A 5,562-nucleotide genomic window follows, 5' to 3' on the forward strand; every position below is an offset into this window, starting at 1 on the left:
CTGTGCTTTGTTCAACTTTGTTAAATTCCTCCAGAGCCTTCTGCTTGTTGTAACAGACCTCACCAATGCCAGCTTTTCACTCTCTTCAATAGACTAGTTTGTTGCCCAGAGCAATAGCCTGAGCAAGTCTGGGGACTGAAAAGATCAAAAATTAAAACCCGGCAGGGAAACTGTCTTTGTTCTTTCCCAGAAAAATGAAATACAGATATATCTTTGCCAGAAAAAAAGGAACCTGTCCCACAAAGAAATGACAGTGTTCTGTCCCTCTCCAAGAGGACTGGATGCAGGTCCAGACTGCTGGAGACTCAGGTATTGAAAAGCAAAGTGAATGTGCCTTGCTCTCTGTTCCCTTGTTGGGCACTGAAGGAAGCGCAGGAGCCAAGTGTTAGCCTCACCCTCACAACATCAAGCAGAAAGCACTGCTGCCATTTGGAAGCTCAGGTTTACTTCAATTTCTCCTTTCTTTACATTTCTGATTCAGATTCTAAGGTTTCCCACAGCATAGATTTCTTTTTTACAGTAATGTGTACCCAGGCCAGTGGGCTGCACAAGCTGCCCTTCTGCATGGCAAATAACTGTGCTGTGAGAATCATTCATTTTCCATGCAATGCTTCTGCTGTGAATGCCATTCTTCAGCAGCTTGGCAAAAGGGAAGGGCCTGCAGAAGGGTGGGATCAGCCTATATTTTCATTTGGCTTGAGAACTACTTCTCAGAACACCTGCATTTTTGGACAGGAAATACCTGAGAAGCCACAAGACTCACTTGCCTCTTTTCATCACCTGTGCATGGTGGGACACAGGGTGGGCTGTGACTTTGTGTGCATGGCCCCTCTTCTAGAGAGTTTTTGGTTTTTAAATGGGTTTGAAGACAAATGAAATGGTAACACCCTTTCATGGAGACACCAAAGGCTCAGGAGAATGATGCTACATGGACAGACTTCCAGACTTTTTTCTTTTGTAGGTACATTTATCCTGGTACCCTTATGTGGTGACTACGAACAGAAAACCTCTTGAGTCAGAACAGGCCTTTGTTTCTTTATTGCTACTTCTCCTTGTCTTGGGAGCTAACAGTTTTAAAATGTGGAGGAACAGCACTAATTCTGTTCATTTTGATGCTGGCCCTAGCCCTTAAGGCAGGCCTGTGGAGGTGTGCTGAGATCTGAGCTGAAAAATACCATAGAATGCTGACAAATAGATGTTTTTCTTTGCTTAAGCTTGGACCTTGTATAAGACAAAGAAATATGAAAATATGTGGTGCCAGGCTTAGGTGTCACACAATCCTTCTCAAATTAGCCGGTTTCTTTTTGTCAAATTCCCCGTAATTTTCCACTGTTGTTTCAGGGAGGGGAAACATTGGAGCAGGACAGTGTGTGCTTGGAAACTAAAAGTGTCTTAGCAGATCTTGTAGTATTTGAACTGAAGCTCTGATGAAAAGGGAGGTAGTTCTTCTCTCCCATGGGCCAGTTAAGAGCTTCATGGTACATTAGATGATTTACACTTCATAGATTTATTGGCTTTGTACTTTTACTGCTCATCAGCCGTGATGCTGTAAGTACAAAGTAATTCTGGTTGCTTATAGGTTTGCTCCTCTTGGAATACCAGCAAATTTTAGGAAAAGGGCTTTACTGGCTGTGTATAAGTCTAGGACACCTGGCAGAAAATTTGTAGCCCCTTCTGTGGCAAGATGAGGAGAGATTGAAATGAGATGAAACACGTCATCTAGTTCTAGAGCAAAGCAGAGTGTATAAGAACATCTTGGTGCCATCTGGGAGTACCTGTATACTTCAGCATGCCAGAGTGAGCCTGCTTGTACCAACCACAACATCTTGGGAATTTTTACACTCACTGCTGCTACAAAAAAAGTTGTTTATTTTTTCTGATGGTACCATTTTATAATTATTTTTCACAGTGTTCAAGCACTTCTTTTTATTATTTGATAGAAGAGACAGTTTCTTGAAGTATTCTTGAGAGAGACTAAATGAGCAGTAAAATGAGCTGCTCTCTGTTTCCATCTGTCTAATTACAGTCAGACCTTTAATGACTGGTACTATGAGATGTAATAATTTTTGTTTGGGATCTGATCTCGTGTTTTTTATGACCGAGTGAAGCCCAGAACTGACCGAGATAAATAAATTAAAGGGTGTGCTGTGAATTTATTCAGACTTTTGTCACTGAGTACTCTAGTAACAGCAGACCCATATATAAATTCCTGATGTAAGCTGTTGTTCCTTTGAGCTATAACAGAACTGATCTTTGGTAACCTCTCAAGTGTTACTCTTGAGAGCAAACAATTCCTCATCCAGCAGGGTGGTATACAGTTTCACTGGCGCTTGCAGTTACTGTGCACACTGCTTAGGTCATTTGGCCAGCTGGGACTTTGATCAACGGATTCTCCAAAGATCTTTGGCTTGACCTCAGAGCTGGGCTAAAATGTTAAAATGGTTTCTTTTGCTATAAATTTCTAGTTATGAGATCAGGCAGGCCTAATTATCGGCACGTTGCCTGTGAAGTCAGGAAGCCTGTATGCAATTTTGAAGAAAAATATCACTAATTGAGCTAAAGAGAGGGATATGAAGTTTATGTGGAGTATATCAATTGTTTCAAATTGTTACCACATGCCTTCGCTGCGGGAGGATGAGGTTCTGCCTCTAGAAGGAACCATTACTGACTGCACTTGTCTGGCCTCTGTCCCTAGGGAAATGTGTCTGATAGGGCTGTGAGCATTTAACACCACAAACTGGTCTGATGCCACTGGCCAGGCTGCAGCCAGATCTCATGAGGCCCTTTGCCACCAGACGTGGTGACTTGAGCACCCATCCAAAACCGAACTGTGATACCTGACTCTGGCGAGTGAGATTTCTGGTCCTTGCAGAGAATTTCCTTTGTTGCTTGCAAACTTGAATGGGTCCTGTGGGAATGCTAATTTATATTAGGATTAATCTGTGCACTTCCTTCTTCGAGTCTTGGCTTTGTTATAGTATCTGCTTTATTCTGAAGGAGATGAGACTTTTGTGTACAACAGGTGCACAGGATCAGGTGGGGAGAAAAACCAAGAGAAATCACTTGGGCAGTAGCTTAAATTAATGTTTCTCACTTCCAGATGGGAGCTCCTGATTCTCATTAATTTCTTTGCTATTAATTCATGTTCAATTCCCGTACACATTCCAGAAGCCATAATGATAGTAAACCCCTCTCCCACATTATTAACCTAACAAAATGCAAAACAGGCTAACAAAACTTGGTGGAATTGCAAAGAAGAAGTTTTATATGGTATATGAATAAAACTTGTGACAACTGACTTTTCTGTTTCTCCTTATAGAAATGGGAATGGAACCAGTTCCAATTTGTTTCAACTTCTAGTCCTGGCATTTATTATTAATGTGATGTGTCTGGCTACAGTGTGCCAAAAGCAGAAATGTGCATTACTTACAATACAGACTTCAAGTACTAAAGATCATAATCTTACCATTTTGTTCCTTGTTCTTTTATTTTTAGATTATTCTAATGTATTTTTTACCTTAGGTTCACAGGAAAAACAGATAATTTGAAAATGTTTTCCTGTAAAGCACACTTTTTAGCAGCTGTTCTGAACTATTCATTTGTCTGCTTAAAGGTAGATAAGCAAAATCTTCAAAGTGTTCTATCCTTATCAAAATTTTAAGTCTCTACTTTCTCTTCTATTGCATTGCATATAAGGTTATACTCAAAATAGAAAAGTTGTTGTCTGTTGTTCCCTGTTTCTTACTTGGCTCATTCCATAAAATATTTTCGTTAAAGAGATTTCAGGATACTTGGAGAAGGCTTGGGACTCCAAGTATGTTGGGACTGAAACTGCATGGCAGAGCAAATACCTAGAAGGGTTTTTCAACTTTTCCATTGGAGTTGGTTATTTTCCCCACTTTTCTGTTTGTTAGCCTGCCATCCCCCTTGAACCTATGGTGCAGTGTAGAATTCAGCTTATTTTCCTGGATTGCTGGTTCACTAGAGTGTAATATGTTTGTTGCTCTGTAACCTACAGGACTTGTGTGAGTGACTTTTATCAAGTCACTATAAAGAAGGATGCATGTAGAGCATCTCCCTTGTGGAGGCATTACTTGTCCCAAGGCATTGTACCAGCAAAAACCTGAGACATTGAGATTAATTTCACCCTTCAGTGTGAAAACTGACTTCTGCTGTACACTTAGGTCAGAGTATAAATTAGTGATGGGGTACAGACTTTGACTCTTTTGCACCATTTCCTTGTAAGCACTGAAGTACAGATCTGAAGAGATCAGGCTGCAGCATTCTGTCTATTCAAGTGTCCCATGATATAGGTGAATCCATTGTATTGGGTTAGAAGAACCCTTTTCTCCAAGTCAGGTGATTAAGAACATGGTATTTTTGAAGGATTATTCTGCTGAGAGTTTGATATGTAAAGTTGGGGACCAGACTTTCCAGGATGGTAATTTTGCTGATGCCACAGCCTTACTCTCTATCTGCTTGTAGGTCAGAAGACATTCTTTTAAAAATTGAAGGGATTCAGGAGAGTATTCTGGACTGAAAATCACTGAATGTAGCCTTTGCTGCTTTGGTTATCTGTGAAGTATTTGCTGTGTTGCTAATATAAGCAGGGTTCAATTTGAAATGGCCATCCCTGAAGTTTTCAGTATTTGCAACTCTAAATTCTGTATCAATATGAACAGAAACAAATTTGCTGATCCTTCAGTTCTTCCTGAGATTACCCTATTGATGTTAGAAATCCTACCTTTCATTAGAAATGAGTTTGTTATGACCAGGTCCTTAACTTTTAAATTTGGCCCTGCAGACATTCTTGGACTGTACTGTTATGACAGTTTTACGTGACTTGAGATGCTTTAAGCACTTATCAGCCTTTACAATAGAGCTTGCTGAGCTGTTTCTGCTGTAGAAGACATGACCTTTCTGGGAGCTCAGAAATCCCTTGGAGATGTGTTAGGATGCTGTTGGCAGGCTGAATTCAATCTTTGGGAGTATTCTGTTACACCAGCATTACAATCTACCCAAGGGCTTGCTGCCATACTGCTACAATACTGGCTATATCCATAAAAAGGATACAGGGTAGGAATTGGAACATGACTCTGGTACTGAGCCATGGTGTGTGTTTTCATCTTTGCGTTATCTAGCATCTTGAATGAGTTTTAAACTGCAGGCTGAAGAAGGCTGTGCAAGGGTTGAAGAAAGCCATCCCTTCTGTGTCTCAAAATAGGACTTTGTTCAGAGTTAAAAACTGAGACATGGGAGCCCTGAAAAGTGTGTTATTGCTGTTCAGTGATTTCTTCACCCTCTGATTTCAGAATTCCTGTGCATGATTTTGATGGCACTGTTTCACCACTGGTTGTGGGACAGCAGGAATGAAGTGATTTGGAAGATTTCTTGCAATTCAAACACCTGTTCTGAATATTTTTCTCCTGTCTATAATACAGTTCCAAAACCTGGGCTACATTCAGCAGAATTTTCTGAGTGGGTTGGAGTTTTGTGTTGGGCCAACAAATATAGGCTGTTCAGGAGTTATTTAACCAGGGACAGTCTGTCTCAGCACACTAT

The sequence above is a fragment of the Lichenostomus cassidix genome, chromosome 3 (genome assembly GCF_008360975.1).
Source record: "Lichenostomus cassidix isolate B80296 chromosome 3, HeHo_3.0, whole genome shotgun sequence".
NCBI lineage: Eukaryota > Metazoa > Chordata > Aves > Passeriformes > Meliphagidae > Lichenostomus > Lichenostomus cassidix.